Raw genomic sequence first — 13,497 nt, forward strand, 5'->3', positions numbered from 1 at the left:
ATATTAAGACATAAAAAGAAATGCATTAAGTAATCATTCAGAATAAGACGAGGGAATTTAGGATAAAATGAGCTAATAGACATCATAGTACTTTAACAGTTAATTAATCACAGTACATTAAGACATTAACATTTTATATTTAGTGGAATGTTGTTTAAATATGCAAATGAAGCTTATCTAATTATATATGTTGCAATTTGCATTTTTTATGGTTTGAATGGTGAGTTTCCATCTCACAATCGCAAGTTACAAACTTGTATAATAATTGCACCATTTTTAAAAAAATAAAATAAAAGTTTATATTTTACAATTCTGAGTTTTCCTAGGAATTCCAAGGGAAAAGTCAGAATTATGAGATTAAAAAGCCATAACTACCATTTTTAGTTAACTTTTGTTTTTTATTCTGTGGCATAAATAAGCTTCCATAGAAAGGAAAAAAAAAAGTGATGTGATTATCTATAAAAACCTTCAGAATATAGAATTTTTTTATTTTTTTTATTTATGCCACAGAATATTTTTTTTTTTAAATGGTGCAATTATTATATAAGTTTGTAACTTGCGATTGTGAGATGAAAAACTCGCCATTCAAACAAGAAAAAAAAAAAGTATGCAAATTGCTACATATATAATTAGATAAGCCTCATTTGCATATTTAAACATTCCAGTAAATATAATATGTTAATGTCTTAATGTACTGTGATTAATTAATTTGAGCACGAAATCTATGCATGAACATTTTCACAAACAAATTGGGATTCATCAGCATATTTTGCACAAAGACAAATATTACTATTGTACTATTTAACTTGAACTAATGACAGCCTAAGTGACTTTGTAAACCCCTGAAGAGCAAACAAGGCAAACGGATCGGTCTCTGAGATGAGAAAGAACACCACTCATGAATGTTGTCTGTCTGATGAGTGTTTGAGATGAGTCTGAGGCGAGGATCTGGAGTTGAGCTGCTGTTATTTGACACTAATCAACTGGTTTTTCCTGCAGGCTGCGTTGTCACGTCCTGGAGACTCCGAAGTCTATTCTGAGCAACTCGTTTGAGAGTCCATCATTGACGGCCTCCAATGACCATCAGGACCTGCAGAGCATGGTGAGATACTGCTCTCCGACTCTTACGCTTTACCATTTACTTCAAGACAAGACACTAGAGCTAAAAACAGTTGGGGTTTTGTAAACGCACGGCTCAGTTTGAAGATTTCAGGTTGATTTAAGATTCAGACTAGTGAAAAGAAGGCATTCAAAATGCATTGCGGTATTTATTTTATTACATTTTATCTGATCATTGCATAAAGCCAGGTTTTGCAGGTTTTTTTACAGATTTTGGATTATTACTCTATAAATACAAAATTATGGAAGTATGTTTTTTTTCTGATGTCACAATTCTGAGCTTTATTTTTATAAAAGTTTTGAGTTTATATCTATCAGTTCTCACTTTTGAAATCTCTTCTCTCATAAATAATTAGGGGGAAAAAATCAAAATGCAATTTCTAGTAAAAATAGTGATTTAAACTTTATCTAAAAAAAAAAAAAAAAAAAAGTCTGGGTTTGCTGTTTGTAAAGCTGCACAGTTTGACCAAAGTTTTGTGATTATATATCAATAGAGCTATAATAATAATAATAATAATAATAATAATAATAATAATAATAATAATATGCTAATTAATACAAATGAAATAAACATTACTTTAATATTTAACTAAAAAAAAATATTATAGTAACAATAATAAGCAGAATTATGAAAAATAACATTTTCTAATACCATTTCACTGAAAAATAATTTTATTATATTAAAATAAAAATCTTATTTCACTGTAAAAATAAATTATTATCATTGCAAGCATAAACATTACAAAAAAAGTAAATATTTTACTAAAAGGAAAATTAAAAGATGGCTATAATATTTTACTAAAAAAATTAGTATTAAACTATGGTAACAATAATAATAATAAGAAGAATAATTATGCAAAATAAAATATTACTAATGTTATTTTATTATATAAAAATAAAATCTTATTTCACTGTAAAAAAAACCTGTTAATATTAAATATTTTTAAAAAACAAATTATTTTACTGTAAATATATTGATTATCATTGCAAACGTAAAAATTACGAAAAAACTAAATGATATACATTACTGAAATGAAAATTAAAATAAATTTTACTATTAATATCAGATTTTACACTGCAAAGTATCATTAAAAACCAACTTTTTTTTAACTAAGAAATCTTAATTATATTTTACTGTTAAAAAAAATTATATATATATATATATATATATATGTATATATGAATGAGCATAATTTTGAAAAATATGAAAATTACTAATAATTTCACTGAATATCACAATTGAAAAAAAAATGTATATAAAAATTACAAAAAAAAAGTAACATTTTACTGAAAAGAAAACGGTATAATAGGAGTATACTTACTAAGTTTTATTCCCAACTACATTCTGAAGATTTTTATAGTGATGTTAGTTAATATATATATATATATATACACACACACACACGTTTATAACTTTCAACTGTAAGATGGAAACCTGTAAAAGTATGCAAATTGCTACGTATTTAATTAGATAAGCCTCATTTGCATATTTAAATATAAAATGTTAATGTCTTAATGAACTGTGATCAGTGAACTGTTGTATGCTGATGTCTATTAGTTGATTGTGAACGATGCATCACTGCACATCTTTCTGAAATGTCTATTCTGTGGTCAGCTGATGCGCATGATGGCGTCTCACTCGCGTCTGGAGCAGAAGCTGGAGAGGTGTCTGTGGACACAGAAGGTTGTGGTGGGTCTGCTGTCGTTTCTATTGGCCCTCACTGCATACTCGCTCTGGACGTCATGAACACACACTGCTCACCGCTTCACCGTCTACGCTTCGACGGACGGACAAACGCAGGGACGTTCAAACGGACCACGAGCTACAAGCTCAATCATGGATTTTTTTATCAGAATAAACCTCAGTTTAATTTATAAAACACTGTGTAGAGTTCTTAAGATCATGCAAATGTAATTAACTCAGTTTGATTTTAATATTATATATATATATATAGTATTTTATAAAAGTATGAATGTGTGAACAATAAACTAGAGAGACCATTTTGTTACGCACCACTTTCCTGCCTGCTCTTTATAGCTTTAACAAATCAAGGAAACTCGACGTCACTGCCGACTGAAAACTACTGTAACATGCTAATGCTAACATCCTAGTAACTTGGTAATCATGCTAGAAACATGCTAATAATCTGAAACTGGCTAGCAACATGTTAGAAACAGGCTAGCAACATACTAATAACATGCTAATCATGCTAGCAAAATGCTAATAATGCTAGAAACATGATAGTTACAGGTTAGCAACATGCTAGTAATGTGCTAATAGCATACTAATGCTAACAAGTAACTTGGTAATCATGCTAGAATCATGATAGTAACTTGCTAATCATGTTAAAAATGCTAGTGACATGTTAATCATGGTAGAAATATGCTAGCAACTTGCTAATCATGTTAAAAACATGCCAGGAACATGTTAACCACGGTACAAACATACTAGTAACATTCTAATAATGTCAGGAACATGTTAAATCATACTAGCAACATGCTAAATCATGCTAAATCACGTTAGCAAAATGGTAAATCATGTTAGTACCTTGCTAATGTATGGTAGCAACATGCCATTTCATGCTAAATCATGCTAGCAACATGGTAATCCGTGCTAAATCATGCTAGCAACATGTTAAATCAAGTTAGCAACATGCTAATGTACGTTAGAAACATGCCATGTAATGCCAAATCATGCTAGCAACATGCCATTTCAATGCTAAGTCATGCTAGCAACATGTTAATTCACATTGGATCATGCTAGCAACATGCTAATTCATATTAAATCATGTTAGCAACATTAAATCATGCTAGCAACATGCCAATTCATGCTAGAAACATGCCATTTCATGACAAATCATGCTAGCAACATGCTAATCATGTTAATAAAATGCTAGTAACTTGTTAAACATGCTAGTGACATGTTAGTCGTGGTAGAAACATGCTAGCAACATTCTAATAATGCTAAAAACATGATAGTTACAGGCTAGCAACATGCTAGTAATGTGCTAATCATGCTAGTAGAATACTAATGCTAACAAGTAGCTTGGTAATCATGCTAGAATCATGTTAGTAACTTGCTAATCATGTTAAAAATGCTAGTGACATGTTAATCATGGTAGAAATATGCTAGCAACGTGCTAATCATGTTAAAAACATGCCAGGAACATGTTAACCATGGTACAAACATACTAGTAACATTCTAATAATGTCAGGAAACATGCTAGGAACATGTTAAATCATACTAGCAACATGTTAATTCACAATAAATCATGCAAGCAACATGCCATTTCATGTAAAATCATGCTAGCAACATGGTAATTCATGTTAAATCATGCTAAATTACGTTAGCAAAATGCTAAATCATGCTAGTACCATGCTAATGTATGCTAGGAACATGTCATTTCATGTAAAATCATGCTAGCAACATGTTAATCCATGCTAAATCATGCTAGCAGCATGTTAAATCAAGTTAGCAACATGCTAATGTATGCTAGAAACATGCCATTTAATGCTAAATCATGCTAACATGTAAATGGATGCCAAATCATGCTAGCAACATGTTAACTCATGTTAAATCATACTAGCAACATGCTAATTCACGTTAAATCATACTAGCAACATGCTAATTCACGTTAAATCATACTAGCAACATGCTAATTCACGTTAAATCATGCTAGCAACATGCTAATTCACGTTAAATCATACTAGCAACATGTTAATTCACAATAAATCATGCAAGCAACATGCCATTTCATGTAAAATCATGCTAGCAACATGGTAATTCATGTTAAATCATGCTAAATTACGTTAGCAAAATGCTAAATCATGCTAGTACCATGCTAATGTATGCTAGGAACATGTCATTTCATGTAAAATCATGCTAGCAACATGTTAATCCATGCTAAATCATGCTAGCAGCATGTTAAATCAAGTTAGCAACATGCTAATGTATGCTAGAAACATGCCATTTAATGCTAAATCATGCTAACATGTAAATGGATGCCAAATCATGCTAGCAACATGCTAACTCATGTTAAATCATACTAGCAACATGCTAATTCACGTTAAATCATACTAGCAACATGCTAATTCACGTTAAATCATGCTAGCAACATGCTAATTCACGTTAAATCATGCTAGCAACAGGCTAATTCACGTTAAATCATGCTAGCAACAGGCTAATTCACGTTAAATCATGCTAGCAACAGGCTAATTCACGTTAAATCATGCTAGCAACAGGCTAATTCACGTTAAATCATGCTAGCAACAGGCTAATTCACGTTAAATCATGCTAGCAACAGGCTAATTCACGTTAAATCATGCTAGCAACAGGCTAATTCACGTTAAATCATGCTAGCAACAGGCTAATTCACGTTAAATCATGCTAGCAACAGGCTAATTCACGTTAAATCATGCTAGCAACAGGCTAATTCACGTTAAATCATGCTAGCAACAGGCTAATTCACGTTAAATCATGCTAGCAACAGGCTAACTCATGTTAAATCATGCTAGCAACATGTTAACGCATGTTAAATCATACTAGCAACATGCTAATTCACGTTAAATCATACTAGCAACATGCTAATTCACGTTAAATCATGCTAGCAACAGTCTAATTCAGGCTAGAAACATGCCATTTCATGCCAAATCATGCTAGCAACATGTTAACTCACGTTAAATCATGCTAGCAACATGCTAATTCAGGCTAGAAACATGCCATTTCATGCCAATTCATGCTAGCAACATGTTAACTCATGTTAAATCATGCTAATTCACGTAAAATAATGCTAGCAACATGTTAACTCATGTTAAATCATACTAGCAACATGCTAATTCACGTTAAATCATACTAGCAACATGCTAATTCACGTTAAATCATGCTAGCAACATGCTAATTCACGTTAAATCATGCTAGCAACATGTTAACTCACGTTAAATCATACTAGCAACATGCTAATTCACGTTAAATCATACTAGCAAAATGCTAATTCACGTTAAATCATGCTAGCAACATGTTAACTCATGTTAAATCATACTAGCAACATGCTAATTCACGTTAAATCATACTAGCAACATGCTAATTCACGTTAAATCATTCTAGCAACATGCTAATTCACGTTAAATCATGCTAGCAACATGCTAATTCACGTTAAATCATGCTAGCAACATGCTAATTCACGTTAAATCATGCTAGCAACAGGCTAATTCACGTTAAATCATGCTAGCAACATGTTAACTCATGTTAAATCATACTAGCAACATGCTAATTCACGTTAAATCATACTAGCAAAATGCTAATTCACGTTAAATCATGCTAGCAACAGGCTAATTCAGGCTAGAAACATGCCATTTCATGCCAAATCATGCTAGCAACATGCTAATTCATGCTAGAATCGGCGTGTTCCCACTCGGCCCCAAACTTCAATCTCAACAATTAAATTCTAACTTTTCAAAGTTTTATACAAGGTCTTCTTCAGCCAACTTCAAAGTTTGTCTATGAGCTTAACTCGTCTAGTTTGTCTAGAATCACTCTGGAAAGCACTGCGTCAAGCTCAATTAGGAAATCTCATCATCATCATCATCATCATCATCACACATGATCTCATCACACAAATTCAGGAGCGAGCTGAAGGTGTCAGAGGAAGATGAGTGAGAAGATGGATCAGATGCGTCTTTAACACACACTGATGTTCAGATAATCACACACAGATGACTCACTCAAGCCCAGCGGATAAATATAGATCAAACCAACATGTGCATAAAAAACAACAACTTTGATTTCAGTGCAAGCCGAATCAGAAATCTGAAAAACATCTTAAAATTGATATTCTGTCTCTTTTTTTCTCTCAAATAAAGACTTCCAAATTGACATATAGACACAAATGCTGAATGAATCGTTATGTAGTGAGTGATATGGATTGGTGGATCTGCAGTGACCAATCAGAGAACAGAGAAGCGCAGCAATCTGTGTGATAATTATCTTCATAAGAGCCTCAGCTCTAATTACAGCTTGGTTTGTGTGTCAGCGCTGGTTTAATTGATTGGTCTGTGATCAGCCGCCGGCCTGTTGTTCAATTTCACTCCAGTCTGAGCTCAAAACAAGTGCAAATGAAGCCAGCAATCGATGGAGAGTTAATGAGACTCAGATCATGAGACGAGCGGAAGATGTTTGTCAGCATCAGCATCAGACGAGACGCTGAGATTTTTTATAAATACATTTTTAATTTTAGTTTATTTTTTGAGAACTAACTTGCTTTTTGTAATCATACAAGTATTGTTTCATACATTAGATGTTGATGATGGAGCTGTGTTTTGTCATGTGTGTTGTGTGTTGGTCTCACACTGACACCTGCTGGTGAAGAGTAGCATCACACACTGGTAAAAACTGATGTTTGAGATGATCAACACACGAATCCTTGTACAGCAAATAAATTTACAGTGAAAAAAGGATCCTAGCAATGGTCGAGAAAATATAGTAAACTAAAACTATTTTTAAAAATTGTTACTTGAAATAATATTAAAAAGTAATATAAAGAAAGTTTAAAATAAATAAATGTAAAATAAATTGATAAAAACATTTAAATAAATAACATACATTTAAAATATAATTACATAAATACCTAAAAAAAGCTAATTAAAACTTAAAAATAATCAAAACATAAAATACATAAATCAAAAATTAAAAATAAATATATAAAAATAGATAAATTTAAATAAAAACATTTCAAATAAATACATAAAATAAATAAATTTAAATGATTTAAAAAAAAACTACATACATAAAGTAAAATATAAAAACAACGAATTAAAACTTAAATAAAAAAGTAAACAATACATAAATCGAAAATTAAATGAATATAAAAATAGGTAAATTTAAATATTTCAAATAAATACATACATAAAATACATTTAAATGATTTTTAAAATTAAATACTACATACATAATTAAATAAAGTAAAATATATAAAAACAACTAATTAAAACTTAAAAAAAATAATCAAAACATAAAATACATAAATCAAATTAATAAATATATAAAAATAGGTACATTTAAATAAAAACATTTCAAATAAATAAATAGATAAAAGAATTAAATTTAAATGATTTTTTAAAAAATTAAATACTACATAAAGTAAATTATGTAAAAACTAATTAAAACTTAAAATAAATAAAATCAAAACATAAAATACATAAATCAAATTAAATAAATATATAAAAATAGGTACATTTAAATAAATAACATTTCAAATAAATAAATACATACATAAAATAAATAAATTTAAATGATTTAAAAAAAACACTACATACATAAAGTAAAATATATAAAAACAACTAATTAAAACTTAAAAATAAAAAAGTAAACAAAATACATAAATCAAAAATTAAATAAATAAAAATAGGTAAATTTAAATAACATTTCAAATAAATAAATACATACATAAAATACATTTAAATGATTTTTAAAATTAAATACTACATACATAATTAAATAAAGTAAAATATATAAAAACAACTAATTAAAAGTTAAAAATAAAAATAATCAAAACAATACATAAATCAAAAATTAAAAATAAATATAAAATAGATAAATTTAAAAACATTTCAAATAAATACATACATAAAATTAAATTTAAATGATTTAAAAAATTAAATACTACATAATTAAATAAAGTAAAATAAATATATAAAAACATTTAACATAAATGAAAAATACATATAAATGTAAAATAGATACATTTAAAATAATTTAATCTAAAATAAATACAGAAAATTAAAAATAAAAACTTTAAAATAAATTAAAAAAATATTTCTCAAATAAATAAAAATGAAAATAAATTAATAAAACATTTACAATAATTTAAAATACCTTTTTGTAAAAACTTAAAATTATTTTTTTTAAATAAATACATATAAACAAACATTTCAAATAAATAAATAGAATACATACATAAATAAATAAGTGTAAAACATTTAAAATAAATTCAAATTTTATTTTTTCATAAAAAATAATTTAAAATAAAATGTTTAAAATAAATAAATACATAAATTGAGTACATAAAATAAATATATAAAACATTTAAAATAAATTAATCCATAAACAAAAAAAAAAGAAATGCATACAAATGTAAAATAAATACATTTGAAATAATGAAATAAATGCATAAATTAATTTAAATTCAATACAGAAATAAATTAAATAATGCATACATTTTATTTTTTTTAAATAAATAAAAACAAATTTCAGCTAGTTTCCATTTTTAATTATTGTCGGCCTACATGATTTATATATCAGTCTATGGTTGTAAAACTGTGCTTTGAGCACATTTCCACGTTAAATTCCTGACCATTTACTTTAAACTGAAGTAATATTACTGTGACGAACATTCAGATGTGTGATATACTGCCATATAGAAGTTCATTATCTGAGATGTATGATAGAAAAATGCAAATGAACCGAGAAGGAAAACACTCACCTGTGAATGTGCATGAGTGGATGAGGAAACAGGAAGTGGAGACGAAGGAACTGCTTCCAATGTTAATCTCTTTTGCTCATTAAGGTTGCATTTATACTGTAAAAATAGTGAGATATTTTTAGAATTTAAACTAACAGTTTTCAATATGAATCTATATGAATTTTCAGCATCATACTCGTCTTCAGCGTCACATGATCATTCAGAAATCATTCTAATATAATTCTAATTTAAATAAATGAAAATTCTAAATAAATACAAATTTGAAAAAATAAACTATTAAAGATTAAAAAAATTAAAATACATAATAAATATGAAAAAAATTCAAAATAAATACAATGTAAATAAATAATTTAAAATAAATAAAGACAAATTTAAAATAAATACATAAATTCAATACATAAAATAAATATGTAAAAACATTTCAAATAAATTAATTCATAAAAAAATGAAATGCATACAAATGTAAAATATTTAAATATGAAATAATTAAATACAGAAATAATTTAAAATTAAAACTTTAAAATAAATACAAATTAAAAAAAATGCAAATTTTTTTTAATCAATAAAAATTTAAATAAAATAAAACATTAAAAAAATTAAATACATATAAAATTAAAAATATATTTAAATATATTTTAGTTATTTAAAATAAATAATAATATACATGCACACGTACATACATTTAAATACATAAAGTAAAATAAATATAAAAACATTTAAAATACATTCATAAATAAAAAATGAAATACATACGAATGTTCGAAGTGGATCAAAACCTTTCATCAAATTTGTCCTAAAACCAAAAAGAATACCCGTTCTTATCTTAGGACAACTTTTGATGAACTTTTTTGATCCACTTCGAATGTTGACTACTGTACATTTAAAATAATGCAATAAATAAATACATAAATTTATTTAAAATAAATACAGAAATAATAAAACTTTAAAATAAATAAATACTCAAATAAAGTGCATAAATTATTTTTTTTAATAAATAGAAATTAAAATAAATAAATTTAAAAATTTAAAATAAAAATATTAAAAAAAAACTTAATAAAAAAACTAAAAATATAAAAATTAAAATACATATAAATAAATAAACGAAAAATATATACAAATATTTAAATTAATTGTTTTATTTAAAATATATAATATACATGCACACATACATAAATAAAGAATTAAATACATAAAAATATATATAAAAACATTTAAAATAAATAAATACCTCAAATGTTCATCTCTTTTGCTCATTAAGGCTGCATTTATTTATTTATTTCTGATTATCACAATGTTGATAACACTTGTGCTGCTTAATATTATTTGTTGAAACCGTCATGCATTTTATTTTTCATGATTCACAGATGAATAGAAAGTTCAAAAGAACAGCATTCATTTAAAAAAGAAATTTTTCTAATATTATAAATGTCTTTACCGTCACTTTTTTATCAATTTAATGCGTCCTTGATGCACATATAGACCTCTATAGATGGGTTAGTTAGTGTTACTCACTGTTTTTGTTGATCAGATGCAGACGAGGAGCTCTTGAGTCTGTAAATGTGTTTGTAATTTGGTGTGTGATCCTCAAGGAAATGACAGGAAATGACAAACAACACTTGGTCTGTTGGCTTTCATTCTGAGCTGTTTTTCTCTACAGAGACCGCTTTCAGTCTGGTTTGATTTAGTTCACTTTCAAGCTGATCAAATGATGTTGATTTGACGATTCAGGTGCGATTGATTGAGCAGGAAGAAGGAAATCCAGGAGCGGATCCATTACTCACTCCTGTTTCCTCTGTCAATGTCTTTTATTGTCTTACTTCTGCTGCTGATTTATTTTAAAATAATAAATTGTATTTTTTATTTAATTGTTTTATTAATTTGTTTCTGTTTTACACTTTAAAAAAATATTTTTTGTTTTATTTTTTGTAATTCTAAAATAATTTTATTGATATTTTTGTACATTTGTAAATAGTTTTTTTTTTATTTAGTTAAAAATAAAACTATTTTTTTTATTTAGTTTTTGTTTATATATTTTTTCTAAATTTGTCAATTTTGTATTTTTTTGTATTTTTCATAATTTTATTTTGTAAATCATATTAGTTGTATCTCACTTTTTAAATATTTTTTATTTTACATTTTTTTAATCTTTTTGTACATTTTGTAAAATAAATTGTTTTTATTTAATTTTTTATTTTTTATTTTTTATAAATCATATTAATTTGTTTCTGTTTTACATTTAAAAAAATATTTTTTTATTTAATTTTTTGTAATTATAAAATAATTATATTAATATTTTTGTACATTTTACACTTGAAGAGTTTCTATTTTAATATTTTGTGTAAAAAAAGATTGTAATTTTTTTGTTTGTATTTTTTTGTAAATCATATTAGTTTGTTTATATTTTACACAAAAAAATAATTTTTTTTAGATTTATTTTCGTAAATCTGTCAATTTAGTATTTTTTTATTTTTTATTTTATTTTTTGTAAATCATATTAGTTTGTTTATATTTTACACTTAAACAGTTTTTGTATCCATTTGTTTATTTTAAATTATGTAATATATACTATTACTATTATTTATTTTATACTATTATTTCATTATGAAATATTCCAATATAATTAAAATTTATTATAGAATATTATTTCTTTTATAATATTATTGTATAACATAATATTCCAAAATAGTCTGCATGATATTTGTTTTTTAATTACAAAAAAATGATAAATACAAGATCAAATCTATATGATGGTTGCTCTGAGATGCCTTTTATCTTATACAAACGTGACAAAAATATTACATAAATTAAACAAATAATATGATTTACACCAGTGTTATTGTAGGTCACTAAAATTAAAATTAAAACATAAAAAAAGCATTTACTTGTCATAAACATAAAAATAAACTAAAACAACTAAAACTGTTCATTTCTATTTCAGTTATTTTAGTACATCAATATATATATATATAAATTTGGTAATATATATATTTATATAGTAATTGTATTTTTGTAAATCATATTAGTTTGTTTCTGTTTTAAACTTTTTTATTTGTGTATTGTTTTTTGTAAATTTTGTTTCTATTTTACAATTGAAGTTATTTTATTTTTATTTTTTGTAAAAAACTAAATTTAATTTTTGTTACATTTTCATTTAAATTTTACGTCAATCATATTAGTTTGTTTCTGTTTTACACACAAAAATAGTTTTTTAATTTCGATTTTCTTCAGTTTCTTTTTAAATTATATAATATATATGATTATATAATCTATATTATTATTTCTTTTATAATATTATTGTATAACTTTTTTTATTTTGTAAATCATATTAGTTTGTTTTTTTATTTAAATTATTTTTGTAATCTTTTTGTAAATTTGGTAAAAAAAAATAATTTATTTTTGTAATTTTATTTTTTGTAAATTACACATTTACAATTATAGTTTTACAATTACTTTTTTAAACTTTTGTATTTTTTTTCTATTTTACACTTGAAGAGTTGTTTTTTGCATTTTTTATTTACATTTTTTGTATTTTTTTGCAAATCATATTTGTTTGTATTTTAAACTTAAAAGAGCTTTTATATCAGTTTTTTTAAGTATATAATATATACGATTATATAATCTATATTATTATTATTTCTTTTATAATATTATTGTATAACTTTTTTATTTTGTAAATCATATTAGTTTTTTTATTTCCATTATTTTGTAATATTTTTGTAAATTTGGTAAAAAAAATATTTTTGTAATTTTATTTTTTGTAAATTATACATTTACAATTATAGTTTTACAATTACTATTTTTTTTTACTTTTGTATTTTTTCTGTTTTACACTTGAAGAGTAGTTTTTTGCTTTTTTTTTTTTTTGTATTTTTTGCAAATCATATTAGTTTGTTTCTATTTT

The 13,497-nt window shown here is 25.4% G+C and overlaps 1 long non-coding RNA gene across 1 annotated transcript; it reads left to right on the plus strand.

Annotated features, from left to right (window-relative positions):
• The first annotated feature begins 996 nt into the window (after positions 1-996).
• LOC141340329 (uncharacterized) lies at positions 997-3,124 on the plus strand. Its single transcript, XR_012356563.1, has 2 exons — positions 997-1,102; positions 2,735-3,124. It is a non-coding gene; the product is annotated as an uncharacterized lncRNA (long non-coding RNA).
• Positions 3,125-13,497: the final 10,373 nt, after the last annotated feature.

The sequence above is a fragment of the Garra rufa genome, chromosome 8, assembly GCF_049309525.1.
Source record: "Garra rufa chromosome 8, GarRuf1.0, whole genome shotgun sequence".
In the NCBI taxonomy this organism is placed as follows: Eukaryota; Metazoa; Chordata; class Actinopteri; order Cypriniformes; family Cyprinidae; genus Garra; species Garra rufa.